The sequence below is a fragment of the Bombina bombina genome, chromosome 5 (assembly GCF_027579735.1).
Source record: "Bombina bombina isolate aBomBom1 chromosome 5, aBomBom1.pri, whole genome shotgun sequence".
Lineage (NCBI taxonomy): Eukaryota > Metazoa > Chordata > Amphibia > Anura > Bombinatoridae > Bombina > Bombina bombina.
In genome coordinates this window covers 524,269,744-524,287,815 of record NC_069503.1, presented here as the reverse complement: position 1 = coordinate 524,287,815, position 18,072 = coordinate 524,269,744, and positions in this window count along the sequence as shown.

The window sequence follows — 18,072 nt, the reverse complement described above, 5'->3', positions numbered from 1 at the left end:
GTTTAGATAATTGTAGGTAATTAATTTAATTAATTTATTGATAGTGTAGTGTTAGGTGTATTTGTAACTTCGGTTAGGATTTATTTTACAGGTAATTTTGTAATTATTTTAACTAGGTAGGTATTAAATAGTTATTAACTATTTAATAGCTATTGTACCTAGTTAAAATAAATACAAAGTTGCCTGTAAAATAAATATAAAACCTAAAATAGCTAAAATGTAATTATTAGTTATATTGTAGCTATATTAGGGTTTATTTTATAGGTATTTAGTTTTAAATAGGATTAATTTATTTAATTATAGTAAATTTATTTTGTTTTATTTAAATTATATTTAACTTAGGGGGGTGTTAGGGTTAGACTTAGGTTTAGGGGTTAATAACTTTATTATAGTAGCTGCGATGTTGGGGGCTGGAGATTAGGGGTTAATAAATGTAGGTAGGTGGCGGCGATGTTAGGGAGGGCAGATTAGGGGTTAATAAAATTTATTATAGTGTTTGCGAGGAGGAAGTGCGGTGGTTTAGGGGTTAATACATTTATTATAGTGGCAGCGATGTCTGGTCGGCAGATTAGGGGTTAATAAGTGTAGGTAGGTGGCAGCGACGTTGGGGGGCAGATTAGGGGTTAATAAATATAAAATAGGTGTCGGCGATGTCCGGTCAGAAGATTAGGGGTTAAATAATTTTATTTTAGTGTTTGCGATGTGGGGGGGGCCTCGGTTTAGGGGTTCATAGGTAGTTTATGGGTGTTAGTGTACTTTATAGCACTGTAGTTAAGAGCTTTATGTTCCGGCGTTAGCCCATAAAACTCTTAACTACTGACTTTTTTATGCGGTAGTAGTCTTGGCGTTAGAGGGTGTACCGTTCACTTCTTCCAAGACTCGTAATACCGGCGTTAGGCAAATCCCATTAAAAAGAAAAGATAGGTTACGCAATTGACGTAATGGGATTTGTGGTATGGAAAAGTCGCGGACGAAAAGTGAGCGGTACACCTGTACCTGCCATACTCGTAATACCAGCGGGCGTTAAAAAGCAGCATTAGGACCCCTTAACGCTGTTTTTTAAGGCTAACGTAGAAGTCTAAATCTAGGTGACGGTTACTAACCTGCTTACTCAGCTGATTATTTCACCTAGAATGAAACCATAGCCTGTTGGGTGTATGTGAGGACGGCAGTTGAGAAACACTGACATAAGGGTTAGCCCCATTTTAGGCTCAAGCTATAATTGAGCTCATCTTAACTGTGATTTAACCCCTCATTTACTAGTTATGAATTAAAGAGCAATTGCCCCTCTTTGGCTGCTAGTAACACAGCAGTGTTTTAGCCAACAACCCCCCCCCCCCTTCCCATCTGTAACTTTGCTAACACACAGAGCAGTGTGTTTACAAAACTTTACACCAAATGAATGTAAAAGTAGCATACAGCACATTTTTTTTACCCTTCAATAACTCTAAACCCAGAGGCAGTTACTTTACTCTTCTGTATCACTGATACTTTAGAATAGCCAAATTTACACAGGAAGGTCACATGCACTAGATCACTCAATTGACAAGTTCAAAACAAAGAAATACAGGAGACCTGGATTGTTCCTTGTAACTAAGACATCTTTAGTATCATATTCTTGCTTTTTTATTATTTTTCAGATTGTGCTATAAAGAAGAAACATTTTAGTAACTTAAACATCCGAAAGCCAGAAAAAAAATATATATATGCAAAAACACTTTTTATAAACATTTAGGACAGATATAGTTCAGAGTCTGCAAATCACCAAAATTAATCAAATAAAATTTGTGTAAAGTGTGCTTAAATATATATAAATAATTAACACAAAAAAAAATTGTTAAAAGTTCAATATTTGAATTTAAATTGTGTTGTGCCATATAATAAAGTGAAATCATCTGGAAATCCATGCAAGAATATACATTTAATAAAATATTACAAATTTAAAAATATAGTGCACAGATATTAAATTCTTATTACAAATAAAAAGAAATTTGTGAAATTAGGAGTAGCAAATTTGTTAGTCGTTTACTGCTTGAGTGGTCAGTGACTAAGTGCAAACCTCTATATGGAATAAAGTAAAGAATTTTTTTTTTTTTTTGCTGAAAGAGGAAATCTGCACAAAATAGAAAAACCTTTATGTGATTTGGACAACAGAATTGCTGAGTAATGCTAATCATGGGCCTGGTCAGCAAGACATGACACGACATAAGGACAGAAAAACACCCAAATCCTCACATACAACATATATAACGAAAGCTATTTTATATTATCTCTTTGCCCTATTTTATTCAAGAGTTTATTTTAAGATTGCATTATCCCAGTGGATAACAGTCATATTAATGCTTCAGGGGTCTATAGCCCACACATTTGTGTCCTCAATCAGTGGGCAGACTTCATGGAGATGCTAAAATGATTCACAGCTGCACCGTAACCTCCGCCTCTCACTGGGAAGCGCGCATGCATTGCTCCCATCCACCATCTCCAAGATATACTCTTCACATTTGATTCATACAGTGGGGAAAAAAAGTATTTAGTCAGCCACCAATTGTGCAAGTTCTCCCACTTAAGAAGATGAGAGAGGCCTGTAATTTTCATCATAGGTATACCTCAACTATGAGAGACAAAATGTGAAAACAAATCCAGACATTCACATTGTCTGAATTGGAAAGAATTTATTTGCAAATTATGGTGGAAAATAAGTATTTGGTCAATATCAAAAGTTCATCTCAATACTTTGTTATATATCCTTTGTTGGCAATGACAGAGGTCAAACGTTTTCTGTAAGTCTTCACAAGGTTGTCACACACTGCTGCTGGTATGTTGGCCCATTCCTGCATACAGATCTCCTCTAGAGCAGTGATGTTTTGGGGCTGTCGCTGGGCAACACGGACTTTCAACTCCCTCCAAAGGTTTTCTATGGGGTTGAGATCTGGAGACTGGCTAGGCCACTCCAGGACCTTGAAATGCTTCTTACGAAGCCACTCCTTCGTTGCCCGGGTGGTGTGTTTGGGATCATTGTCATGCTGAAAGACCCAGCCACATTTCATCTTCAATGCCCTTGCTGATAGAAGGAGGTTTGCACTCAAAATCTCACGATACATGGCCCCATTCATTCTTTCATGTACACTGATCAGTCGTCCTGTTCCCTTTGCAGAGAAACAGCCCCAAAGCATGATGTTGTCACCCCCCATGCTTCACAGTAGGTATGGTGTTCTCTCTACTCCAAACACGACAAGTTGTGTTTCTACCAAACAGTTCTACTTTGGTTTCATCTGACCATATGACATTCTCCCAATCTGCTTCTGGATCATCCAAATGCTCTCTAGCATACTTCAGACGGGCCAGGACATGTACTGGCTTAAGCAGGGGGACACGTCTGGCACTGCAGGATCTGAGTCCCTGGCAGCGTAGTGTGTTACTGATGGTAGCCTCTGTTACGTTGGTCCAGCTCTCTGCAGGTCATTCACTAGGCCCCTCGTGTGGTTCTGGGATGTTTGCTCACCGTTCATGTGATCATTTTGACCCCACATCGTGAGATCTTGCGTGGAGCCCCAGATCGAGGGAGATTATCAGTGGTCTTGTATGTCTTCCATTTTCTAATTATTGCTCCCACAGTTGATTTCTTCACACCAAGCTGCTTGCCTATTGCAGATTCAGTCTTCCCAGCCTGGTGCAGGTCTACAATTTTGTTTCTGGTGTCCTTTGACAGCTCTTTGGTCTTCACCATAGTGGAGTTTGGAGTGTGATTGTATGAGGTTGTGGACAGGTGTCTTTTATACTGATAACAAGTTCAAACAGGTGTCATTAATACAGGTAATGAGTGGAGGACAGAGGAGCCTCTTAAAGAAGAAGATACAGGTATGTGAGAGCCAGAAATCTTGCTTGTTTGTAGGTGACCAAATACCTATTTTCCACCATAATTTGTAAATAAATCCTTTCCAAATCAGACAATGTGATTGTCTGGATTTGTTTCCACATTTTGTCTCTCATAGTTGAGGTATACCTATGATGAAAATTACAGGCCTCTCTCATCTTCTTAAGTGGGAGAACTTGCACAATTGGTGGCTGACTAAATACTTTTTTTCCCCACTGTATGTCCATAGAAGGCCAGTTCTTCATTGCCTTATTGTGAAAAGGATCATCATAGACTAGGTCTTGGGGTTCAAACACCAGAGGGACACTAAAAGTGAGACAGGAGGAGGGTTAAACTAAACTATTCTATTATGTGTAGACTCTAAATATTATTCAATTAAATGGTCAGTGCCATTTGTAAGAGTACACACAGTATCTTATAAAATATACTTTTCTATAAAAACTAATAACCTTTTAGTGTTTAATGTAAGCTATTCATTCACCAAGTAATTTAAGATAATATTCAGTAATGCATTTCTTCATATTCAGCTAGTCATAATCTATTCAGTAATAACTTTTACTAGAAGCATTTTTGCTAATGGGAGTGTATTGCAGAAATTCTGCTATTTAAAATTGAAATGCATCCTCCATGCACATATCAATTATGACATTTCTATACCTTTAAGGCAACCTTGGTTAAAGCACAATTACTTTTCTATCATGATTAAAGGGAAGGTCCATTTTGATGAATTAGTTCCCGGTTTTTAATAAACCTATTAAAAACAAGGGCACTTTAATTAATCAAAATTGACATTTCACTGTTTTCTTCAAAAACGTAACTTTTAATCCTGAATTCCCCCGGCCGTTGGAAGCCTCTGCAGATATCAGAAATTAAGAATCAGGCTTCCTGTGATTGGAGGAAGCCGGATTCGTCATTACTGACCCGCGAAGATGGCTTGCGACGGGCGGAGGAAGTGCTGTAGCGGCTGCCAGGATTAAAAGGTAATTTTTTGAAGAAAACAGTGAAATGTCAATTTTTGATGAATTAAAGTGCCCTTGTTTTTAATAGGTTTATTAAAAAACGGGCACTAATTCATCAAAATTGACCTTCACTTTAAGGCATACAATAAAGTGCAGGCTTCCATCTACATATAAGGTACTAAAAGTTATCTTGAAAAAAAGGACAGAGTAAAATCACACCTTTTCATGTTGGTGACAGTCTACACCAGAATTGTTATTGTTTAAAAAGATAGATAATCCCTTTATTACCCATTTCTGCATAACCAATACGGTTACATTAATACACTTTTTACCACTGTGATTACCTTGTATCTAAGCCTCTGCAGACTGCCCCCTTATTTCAGTTCTTTTGACAGACTTACATTTTAGCCAATCAGTGCCCTCTGATAAGAGGTGGCCTTCAATGGCTCAGAAATTAGCATATGAGCCTTCCTAGGTTTAGCTTACAACTAAGAATACCAAGAGAACAAATCAAATTTGAGGATAACAGTAAATTGGAAAGTTGTTTAAAATGACATGCCCCCCTCTGGTGTGGTTTCCGGAGGAGGAGCTAACTGCAAACACCTGTGTGTGGTTACTTTCCAGTCCTACAGCTGCTGGCGGAGTTTGTCTCTCGTGCCGAACCCAGAGTCCTGGGTAGCTACCTGGATAGCTTGTACCAACGCTTCTGGAACCAGACAGTGGATAAACATCCCACTGTGCTGACATTGTTAGTCAGTTTGCAAAAAACTTGTACCTTGGTGCTTTTTTTATATTTACCGGAACTCTTGATTTAGCTTCAAAGAGAAACTTGTGAAGGGAAGTCGGTTGCCTCCCTCCCCCACCGGTGCTGCGTGGGAGGCTGAGGCTACTTCTATACACCTTCTCTGCTTCACAGACAAAGTGCCTTGAACCTTGCCCTGAACACCTGCAGGATTGTAGCGGACTCTCCACATACCCTTCCCTCCCCCACCGGTGCTGCGTGGGAGGCTAAGGCTATTTCCATACACTATCACTGCTTCATTTACAAAGGGTTTTGACTTTTGCCTGAATATCTACGGCAGAGCGGCGGACTCCCCACATAACTTCCCCTCGCCCACCGATGCTGCGAGGGAGGTGGAGATCACCTGTGGATATACTTTGCCTCACTGTTTATGGATATCCTTGGACCGGCCGGTTTAAAGTATGGTGGCGGAACCGCGTTGCCAAGCGGGGAGTGACGAATATCTAAAGCGGACCTACCTGGTGTTGGATCGGATGCTTGCTGTGGATTCCCCTCCTCCCCCACTGGTGCTGAGCGGGAGGTCGGGGCTGTGTGTGTCCAGCCTTGGAGATTGCCGCTGAGATTCTTTTATGTGCCTAGTATCTTCGCCCTGGCTGGCCGAGACGCTGTAAGTGAGTGCTGAAGCAAGAGGCGGTCTTACCAGGAGTTGGTTTTCTTCTCTTCACTCTTTCTGGAGGTACCGACCGGAGCTGCCTGACCGACCTGGGTAATACTGCGCTGGGCACTGATAGAGGGCTATGGTAGGCAGCTGCACATTCTGACCTGATGGTGTGCCTGCATTCTTGGCGATATTTCATTTAAAAGCCTTCCCTGTTCACCTACCTGGTACTCGCTGAACGTTGTTTTGTGGAATAATCCAGGCAAGGTGGCGAGTTGCACACATAAAGGAACTGGCTGAACTTCACTAAATATACAAAGGAATTTGAAAGCTAGTATTGCCTAGCTAACTGCACTTTCATAATAAATCTTAATCTTTCTACGGTTTTCACATAATTCTCTCTTGCCCATGATTTACTTGGACACTTAACCAGAGTATTTATCAGCAAAAATCTATCATATAAATGTATTTAGCGTACCATTGCAAAGATGTTAATGTTTAGGAAAATGTAAATTGGGTTTAACTTGTAAAAAGACACTGCACCTTCTCCTTTAAAAATTGATTGTTCCTATAACCTGAAAATGTATTACTACGAAGCAGCTTTCTAAAAATCTTCTATAGGAAATCAGGAGGAGGGGAGGTGAGAAGGGGGAAAATGTCTCAGGGGAAGGAACGAAAGGTTATTTAGTACAAATGAGGAGTTAATAAGTTGCTAGCAAAGGAATCTGTTTTAACCCTCACCGGGAATATATTATCCCTCATTACTGGATGGAGAGAAAGGTTATATAGAAACATAAAAGATTCTCAGCTATATTATCCAATAATCTTTTTCTAAGAATAGATTTCTCACCCTCCCTGAAAATAAAATATTATCCTTCATTATTGGATGGGGAGAAAGGTTATATAGAAACATAAAGATTCTCAGCTATATTATCCAATAATCTTTTTCTAAGAATAGATTTCTCACCCTCCCTGAAAATAAAATATAATATACAAATGAAGCTGGATGAAACAGGATTTAGATAGGCTATGGTGTATATATCTGTTTATCTGCAAGATACATTGTATATAATTGCTGGAATAATATCAGAACCTTGATTATAAATTTAACTAGGATATTGTTACTGGTGCCTTTAGAGGTACCTTCTTTTTTATCATATTGTATACACCTTACCCTAGGAATCTAGGTGTCTTCTGAAGGGTTATATTATTAAGACAGCTGGCAAATTGATGTGACATTGCCTCATATTTACAACGTTCTCTGGCCTCCGCACCCATGGCTGGATTTTCTCACACAACTAAGTAGCACTGGTTTAATTCTCACTTCACCCTTTTCCCTTTTTTTTTTTTTTTTCTCCCCCCTTCCTCTCACCTGACCACCACTGTGCACATACCCACCCTCACTTGTCCACCTGAGAACGTTTTACCTTCTCAGACCTTAACTCTATAACCCCTAAACTGACTCTCACGTAGCGACAATTTTGCTCCACCTTATTTTATTTTATTTTTATTTTTTCTTGGCACATGGACAAATTCCTTCACACTTCACCCCAGAATCCTTCTCCAGCCATGGCAGCGAGACAGAGGGACAGGAAACTGAAGGGTAATCAAGAGGCTGCCACGGAAGCACAACCAACTTTGTTAAACGCACCAGCTGTACAAGAAGCAACCAATATTCACAGCTTAGTTGCTAGTATATCTGATGCGCTCTCTCCTAAATTTGAGGCTCTCAGAGCTGAAATCAAACAAGATTTTCTTTCTCTGACACAAGAGGTTCGTCAATTTTCTAATAGGCTGCAGGAAGCCGAACAAAGAGTTTCGGACCTGGAAGACCTAACAATAGTACATAGTTCTAACCTAGAAGGTATAAACATTAACATACAAAAAATTCAAAATAGATTAGAAGACCTAGAAAATCGCTCTAGAAGAAACAATATAAGAATTATAGGTCTACCGGAAGAACAGCAATATGATAACCTTGTCAATTTTATATCAGAAACCTTGCCTATAATTTTAAAGATGCCATCTACCCTATATCCCATCCCAGTGGAGAGAGCGCACAGATTAGGTCCACCTTGTGCAGATAACAAAGGCAGAACTAGGCCTAGACCTGTCATAGCTAGAATACTAAATTTTCAAGATAAACTTACTTTATTTCAGCACTATCGTAAACAACAGCCTGTTAAGGCTGGAGACGCTACAATTATTATGTTTCAAGACTTCTCCGCTGATACTGCAGCAAGGAGAAGGGAGCTTGCCCCGGTTTGTTCCAAGTTAATACAAAAAGGATATCAGGCAACCATAATATATCCTTACAAATTAAAGGTCAAAGTTGGAGAGTTTACACATTTCTTTGAAGAAGCTCACTTGGCTGAGAGCTTCTATAATACACTGGACTCTCCGGTCCAATGACAGCATGGCTAAATACCTAATTATTAGATTTGGTATAACATGCAAGCTTTTGCTATTGGGGAAGACCGTGTCTCCTTTAGACGCGAGTCACAGGGTCCAACTCCCCCCTATGCGGAGAGAACTTATTATAATATCTATATAGAAGGCAGAAGGGAAAGAAAGGTTCCCCCCCTTTAATTTTTTTTTTTTCCTCCTTTTCTCTTTTTTCACCTCCTTCTTCCCTAATTCATAAATGACTATGCGGAATGATAATTGTAAAATAGTGTTGTGGAATGTAGGTGGTATATCTACCCCTATAAAGAGGAAGGCGATCCTCACTCAGTTACGAAAAATTCAGACTGACATAGGCTTTATTCAAGAAACCCATTTATCAGCCGAAGAATCTTTAAAACTTAAAACAGCATGGGTGAAGGAAATATACTTTGCACCCAGTGTTAAGAGAAAGAGGGGGGTGGCAATATTAATAGGGAAGAAAATTAACACCAAAGTTGTACACTTTGAGGCTGATCTGGGGGGGAGGTATGTATTATTGAAAATAAAGATCGCCCAGAAGATGTATACATTGTGCATGACATATGGCCCCAATGTATTTGATCCAAAATATTGGAATGCTTTGCAGACCAAATTATTATCTTATACGGAAGGTTGCCTAATTATGGGTGGAGATTACAATATGGCACCACAATGTCCGATTGATAGGCTAAAACGCAATGTCAAACAGCTAAAACAAAAAAAAGATAATCTAGAGGGAAAGATGTTCAAAAAAATTATGCAGAACTTAGAGTTACGGGATATTTGGAGATATCAAAATCCTTCCATTCAGAATTTTACTTGTCTTTCCAAGGCGCATAAGACTCGACATATTTTTAATTGATGAACGTATGTTAACGAGAGGGGTAAAATCAGACATAAGGCCAATTCTTCTTTCAGATCATGCGCCGATTGTTCTTGAGTTCCAGCTTTCACATCTGCATTCTACTGCAGCACGTTTTTTTTCCCTATTACTTGATGTCCGAGATAAAATTCAAGAACTGGCTTATAAACAGGTATAAGGAATATGTACATTTCAATAAAGATTATTTAAGCTGCCCTGAAATATTTTGGGACACTGCGAAAGCAATAATGAGAGGGGAGATAATCTCATATAGTTCAGCCTTACATAAGAAAATCAGGTCCAGAGAAAGAGAGTCATGCCAATGTTTAACCAATACTTACAATCAATACTTGCTTGACAAAACTCCTCTAAACTGGGCAAAATATGTCAAAGTAAAAAATGAAAGGGATACTTTTGTTTTATTTCAAGAAACACAAAGAGAGTTAAAAATGCAGGCTAAGCTGTACAGATATGGTAACTAATCGGGTAAGATGCTGGCCAAATTAATAAGAAATTATTAATTATTTATATTAATTATAATTTCGTTGTCTCTGTTTTCCTACTTTGTACAATGACAATAAAACGAATCTAATCTAATCTAAATGAGAAAAAACAACCAATCATAGATAAATTGTACAATAAAGGGTTACAGCTTTCAAAAGCTGATGATATACTAGATGCATTCCATGAATATTATCAGGAATTATACTCATTTAAAACAAGTGATATACACAAATCTGATGATTTTTGGAGGGATATCACGTATCCTACAGTCACATCAGAAATGGCTAACAGCCTCAACGCCCCTATCTCCATAGAAAAAATAGAGAAAGTAATATCTAAGCTCGCTCCAAATAAGGCAGCAGGTCCAGATGGTCTACCTAGTGAATTTTATAAGATCCTGATTGGTGAAGCCACCCCACATCTTTGTACGCTTTTTAATAGCTTTTTTTATCAGTGGTAAATTGATCCCTCCTTCATTTACTAACTCTTATACAACTCTGATATTAAAAGGTGGAAAAGACCCCGATTGCAAGGAATCTTATAGACCAATTGCTCTGCTAAACTCAGATTACAAAATTCTTACTGCAATCCTAGCATCTAGACTTAAAGGGTCCCTCTCAGAAATCATCCATACTGATCAAGCAGGTTTTCTAAATAACCGCAATTTGCTGCAAAAATTAGAGAAGCTCTGTTGGTGACAGAATACTTTGAGGTTCTGTCTAGTTCAAATAGCGGGGGGGAGGACATACCTGATCTTGCTATCATTTCTTTAGATGCTGAAAAAGCCTTTGACTCAATATTTTACGAACATATCAAAACATCATTAAGGCAATTTGGCATCGGAGGTAACTTTCTCGAATTTATTGAAAATCTATATAAACAACCGTCTACAAGATTGATAGTGAATAACAATATTTCCCCTCCTATCTTGTTAGGCAGAGGAACAAGGCAGGGCTGTCCTCTCTCCCCGCTCTTATTTAATATTTCTATTGAACCTCTGGCAATTAAAATTTGTCATCACCTGGATGGCATAAAAATTTGCAACTGCGAAATAAAAATTGGTTTATATGCTGATGACCTGCTGCTTTATCTGGCTAATACCAAATTGAACCTACCAAAACTTTTTCAGATCTTGGAACAATTTGGTTCATTCTCTGGTTATAAAGTAAATACGGCAAAGTCAGAGATATTATGGCTTAGAAAAAACAATACCTCTATATTAAAAACCCCTTTCCATCAAGTAACAGATTCCTTCAAATATCTAGGGATTCATATTCCGACAAGGACTGCAGATCTCTATGCTTTGAATGTTCCCCCAATAGTGAAAATGATCAAGGAAAAGCTTTTGGTTTGGCAAAATCTTCCAATATCGCTCTCTGGAAGGATTGCTCTTTTTAAAATGGCTCTTCTTCCAAAACTTTTATATATACTTCAAAACACACCAATAATTCTCCTAGGAAAGGATATACGTGGCAGAATAAGAGGTCAAAGATATCTTTTATGAAACTCTCGGTACCTAAAGAAGATTGAGGTCTTGCTTTACCGGATATAAGGTTATATAATCTTTCCTTTCTTGCTCGAGTCGTAGTAGATTGGATCTAGTCTAACAACTATGTCTTGAATAATTATCTTGAGACTAGTGTCTGCCACCCGTATTCTCTATCTGCATTATTACATTTAGTACCTAAGGAAATTCCATCAGAAATCAAAAGATTTAAAACAATTCTTAACCCACTTAAAGCCTGGCACAAAATAGTAACTCTTCTTTCAATTAACAACAGTGCTAATTGTCTTTTGCCTATAATAGGTAACCCTACTTTCCAAGCAGGTTTGTATTCTGAGGTATTTAGAAAATGGCACACATCTGGGCTAACAAAGGTATGTCAAATAATTGATAAAGAAAGAAAATGTATTAAAACATTTCAGGAATTAAAAAACAGATTTTGATTTGTCCAATAAATAATTTTTTGCGTATCTGCAACTAAGACACTTTGTTCAAGACCTAGTTAAAAAAGCAGGTTGGGAATGGGGATTAGGTAAATTGGAGGATTGGCTTGTTTTAACAAGAAATGGTCATATGTCAATTGCACCATGTTATCATCTTCTGGGTACAAATAAAGGGGAACTGGTCTTGGCAAAACTGGCTTCTTATTGGAATACATCAATCCCTCAGAGTAACATTGAGTCCAAAACCATTCAACTGTCAATTAAAAAAATTGCACAAGTGACATTATCTGCAACTTGGAGAGAGGAACATTTCAAGCTCCTCCATGGGGCATACTTTACTCCCGAGAGAGGCTTCAAATGCATTAATGTGGGGTTTAATAAATGTCCTAAATGCTCGTACCAGGCAGCCGATTTAATACATATGTTTTGGTATTGCCCAAAAATTAAAAATCTCTGGACTAAGGTTGAATATTGGTTAAAGAAGGTACTTAAGATAGATCATGTTTCTTTGACATTATATCAGATAATACTCTGCCTCAAGAAAGAGTTTGGCAGGCAAAATAATGAAAGAATAATAATCTCCACCATTCTTGCTACCAGATATTTAATTTGTAAGAAGTGGAAAAGTCATGCAATGCCAAGTATCTCTGAAATAAAAAACTGCATGAAAAAGCGATGTATTTTAGAACAGCGGGACGAGGACATAAATAATGAACAAGACATTAAAAGGTTTTTTGACAAATGGGCTGTCTTTTTAAAAATATTCCCTGTAGCAGAAATAGATCATATAATCTTCCCCTTCAGAAATACAGAAATTGTCTTATTAGGGAACTGGTAAAGCATCGGGAGGAAGAAAGTGATAGAATTAATTAATTTTTTTCCCCTTACCTTTTTTTTTTTTTTTCTTCTTTTTTCTTTTTTTCCTTTCTTCTTCGCTGCTACGTCGCAGATATGTTGTCCCTCCGCATGGAGGGGAGGGGGAAATAAGGGGAGGGCCGTATGGAAAATAAAAACCCCAAGCATTGTCGAGAATAAATTGTTTATGTTATATTAATATGATGATCAGTTTACATATAACTATATGTATAAATGAATATAGTACTATGTTGATGAACCTATTATATTTTCTGATTATGTTATGTTTTCAATGTTGTTGATATTGTTCTTGGACCGTGCCTTGGATTATAAATAAAATAATTTTTAAAAAAATGACATGCCCTATCTGAATCATGAAAGTTTAATTTTGACTAGTGTGTCACTTTAACACTTTGTTTTATTCTGTCATCATGAAAGGATCTTTAGATCCAGGTTTTTTTTTAAAAGCACAACCATTCCCCATTTCACCACAATCTCTTTTGCTTTGGACAGGGCACTAAAGGAATTACATCCTTAATTTTTTTTTTATTTTGGATGAAGTCAAGAGGAACAGCCAACAACTTAACCCCAGCCTCAAACAACACTTACCTTTTTATGTCTCCACAGACCCACTGCTATACTACACAGACACTCTACCTCCCCCAATCCAGCAATCTCAAATTCTCAGTGATTTGAGGCTGTTCTGCTGAGTGAAATGCTTCTGCACTCCATCTGCGTAACAAGGCACAAGCAATCTCCTGCCCAGCCTACTATGCCAGGCTCACTCATTAGTACATAGTACTAAACTTTTGGGGGCAAGCCTGGCCAGCCGTACTCCGGTCCCACATGACTTCACATGTGATGTGTATTGAACAGCCGCATCGTCCCTGCTGCTGCACAGCTGTCACCACAATAAGCAAAGACAAATGTTACAATATTTCAAAAGATTGTACACTTAGATCATACATGATTATTATGACCAAGACAAGAAACTGTCATTGATATTTCATGACAATGCTGTTTAATGTTTGCTGCATCATATTTTCCATCTATATTTGCTGTCAACGTCATCTCTTATGTTAAAGATAATTATATTGTTCATTTAAGTAATGACTGTCATTAACACTTACAGAGTACACGTCACCACTCACCACAACAGGCCCAGACTGAAATTTTTGGGCCAAGCAGAGCTACAACCGACACAGCCACAGTGAAAGCACCACTCAGTAATAGTGGACGGGGCTAAGGCATCCGGCGGCCCACCGGGCATTTGCCCGGTATGCCCTATGGTCAGTCCGGGCCTGCATTAAATGCTATACAAGTCACCACCAGCTCATTAAACAGGCAACATGTTTAAAAATTTTGACACAAAGAATATCTATGCTCTGTGCACCTATGTAGTGTAAACGTGATCACTGAAACAGTGATATTTTAACTAGGAGCATTTCCCCCCCAACACAGGTTGAGAAAATGCTTCATATACATTCATGAAGATTTCAATTTTGAGTGTTCTGTCCCTTTAAGATAAAAGTTTGTTCTCAAGAACGTAAAATATATGTTATTCAATTCAAACAAAGAAAAAAAAATCCATAGTCACCCATTTCTATAAGAAAAATATAAAAATAAAAAAACTATAACACACATTAAAATACACATTAACATTGATATTTGGCCACAGTATAGCAAGCAAAAAATATATAATTCTACAATTTGAAGAAAAATTTCATTGCAAAAACAAATGTAAAATTTATGATAGAAAAAAAATAATGTAGTGTCAGGTTCAGTAATTTGAGCTGTAGGCCTTCCTTATTTCATATACACTTACCTGAATTTCTACAGTTTGCACTTTTTTTCTTAAAGCTCAAATGGCTATAAGGAGTTTTAAGAGGTAAATAAACTGTAGAATGTATTGTCCTATACCAGAACAGGGCATCTACATATGTATTTATGTAGGTTACAGATTTAAAGTAACACACATTCATATTTTATAAAAGGCGTCCACTACTCAAGCTGGCAAAATGTCCCATTCAACCATAATATAGCAGCCTAAGTTTTACATTAACTGGTTGTGCTGGTAAAAGTACTCTTACCAGTGCAAAATCTCATCTTGAGCAATCCCAGTGCATGGTTTCCCTGAAAAACATCTGTGCCTTCTGCTGATGACAAGCTGGATTGTCCTCCTGGGTAAGTACTAATGTTTTGAAGAAGCTGACTGGTAAGTACATGCAAGTAAATTGGGTTTAGTATCCCTTTAAAGGGACAGTCTTTTTGTTATTGTTTAAAAGATAATTCATTTATTACCCATTCTCCAGTTTTGCATAACCAACACGGTTATATTAAAATACTTTCTACCTCTATGATTACTTGTATCTAAGCCACTGCAGATTGCCCATTATCTCAGTGCTTTTTACAAACTTGCATTTTAACCAAATCAGTGCTGGTTCTTGCATAACCACTAGCATTCTCCACGGGAGTAAGCACAATGATATCTATTTGGCACACATGAACTAGCACTGTTTAGCTGTTGTACAAGATTTAAAAAACTAATAAAAAGCACTGAGATAAGGGGCGACCTGCTGGGGCTTAGAAACAGTAAAAACCTAGAGGTTAGAAAGTACATTAATATAACAATGTTGGTTATGCAAAGCCGGGGAATAGATATTAAAGGCATTATCTATCTTTTGAAAAACAAAAAATATATTGTGTTTAACCCTTTGAGTGCTAAGCAATTTCCCACCTGGGTGCTAAGCTGGATTTGAGATTTGTTTTTAATTTTTTTTAAATATATATATTTTTTACTTTTTTTAAAAAAAATCAGATTCCTAAGACTTATACCGTTTAAAAGGTTAGGCTATTAACTTTCCAGCGGTGGGTCTTGGGGGTCTGTAGCTGCTTAGATGCCTGAGATATAGGCTTCTAAGCAGCATGCCCCCATTTCCCTATACTGTCCGTTAATTTTTAAATAAAGTTGCTCAGTGACGTCATCACGTCATTGTGCGTGATGTCACCACGCAAAACCTAAAGCTCCTGTCACTATACATGCCAAATCGCCGGGGTGGAAGTCAGTGTAAGCCCCCAGATTGCCCTCAAGGTGGGTGAGTGCTAGCAACGGCTCTGAGCCGTCGTTAGCACTCAAAGTCATTTAAAGGGATAGAAAGGTAAAAAATGAAATGTACATGGGTGCTTCTGGTAAAAGTTATTACTGTTTTTCTGAGGCATACGCACATATCCTGTGAGGGCCCATGCAACAGTATTCTTGCTCAGAGACCTGGCAGTGGTTTGTATTGCTTGTGAAGACATAATTTGTGTCATAAAAGCTACTGCTGACCCTCTGAGCAGGCATCGTGTTAGATTACTGGTGCGCTGGTCCTCACAGGATATGTGCGTGATAACTTTTATTAGAAGCATGTATTCTAATGAAAGTATAAGGCAAAATGCTTCTATTTCAAACTGAAATGCACCTATGCACATTTTATTTTTAACTTTTCTATGCCTTTAATTGTGGTGGAAGGACCACAAATATTCAAGTCTTGAAATCATTGGCCCTATGAAACAAGGGAAGAGATTATGCCTACATTTGAGGACTATGTTGACTCAGACTATGAACTCTATCCTAAGGTCTATTCCGCTCCTGGAGGTCCCCATAATGTACTTTTTATTATTAATAGTAAGAGGCAACATTGCCTGGGACATTGTTACCTCTTACCAAGACAAAAGACTATGATAATATATACAATGTATAACCTGTTGTTTTGCATTTTATGTTTACTGCAAAATAAAAATTAATAAAAATTATTCAACTAATTGTGGTGGAATGTCCTGATAGTTAAGGAGATAATTGTGGTGGGGGTCCTATTGGTTAAAAATATATTAAAAATATGAGATTGTATTATAAAATGTGTAATTATGTGTAGTTATACTTACATTATACTTTCATTATTTATTTGGTCCTCTTTTAACTTTGAAATTTGTTGGTTTTCTAAATTCTACTGAGTCTCTATAAAGTAAAGGGCACTGCCATGTTTGAAACAAAGTTTTCTGTTCAGGACTTATGCTCTACCTGGTAGCTACAATCCTTAAACCAATAACAGCAGTCCATTAGGAGTGTGCCAATTTTTAAATTCGGCCTGTTATAATCCACAGCAATTTAGATAATGCAATCCCACCAAATAAGGTATAAGCAAACAGCACACAGCGCTTCCGTGAGATATGTCACTCAGACAGGCCCCTCAAAACATATATACTGTTCAAGAGTACCTCTCCCCAAAGCTACACATTCGGACATCGTAATATATAACAGTAAAGCAACAATCTTCATAAACAGGTCTTAAGCGTAAAAGCCAAATGTTATGGTTCACTCACATAATCACAGAGACGAACCCGTGCCGGTCCTTGGGGCCACAGAGTATGTAAACAGCGTCCTCCGAGCCCGATGGCCCGCAGCTGCAAAACCCAGTAACTTGAGGCCCCTCTTTCAGCACGCCGTCTTGGAATCCTTTTGCCTGTCAAATTCACCTGTTGCACTCTACTCCTCGATGCCGTGAGGCGTGCAGCATAAGATGTGGGGGTGTTTGGCTAAGGTGCGATACACTCCAGGATACTTGTTAAAGTTGCTTGTGCCGTAATTGCAGGGCAGGAAAACACAAAACTCCACAGCCACCTCAATGTATCCGTGCTCTCAAATAGATCCAAATAGCCAGTTTGATGAACAAAAAGGCAGGAGCACCGGATAACGAACAAATAAAAAGTCACTTTATTGATTTATTTCTTAAAACATGGAGAAACCCGGTTACAACAGATACCGGATAGGCTAGGTTCTGTGGTGTGGGTAGTCACGTACCCTCTGTCTGACACGTTTCGGCTGTTGCCGTAATCGTAGCTGATGGGTACCTGTAACCACACTCTATTTAAATACTAAAAACAGTGCTCATTGGTTAAAACAACACACTTGACCTAACCCCCAACACCTGTGGTCAGAAAGACCAAACTCGCCTAGATAGGAGTTGGACACCTTATTATAAAGATCACTCGTTGAACCAAGAAAATGAAACTATGATTTCCTATCAAATAGCTCTTGCTACTTATTAGCCTTGCTAAAACTTATATAAACTTGACTATATTATTGCATTGTGTTCTCTACTCTACTATCTCAGTTTACTCAAAAATATCTGGACAACTAACTAATCGTCATCCCCTGTATACATTGTATTATATGTGATGCTCCCACTTCCTGTGAGCTAGCTAAAT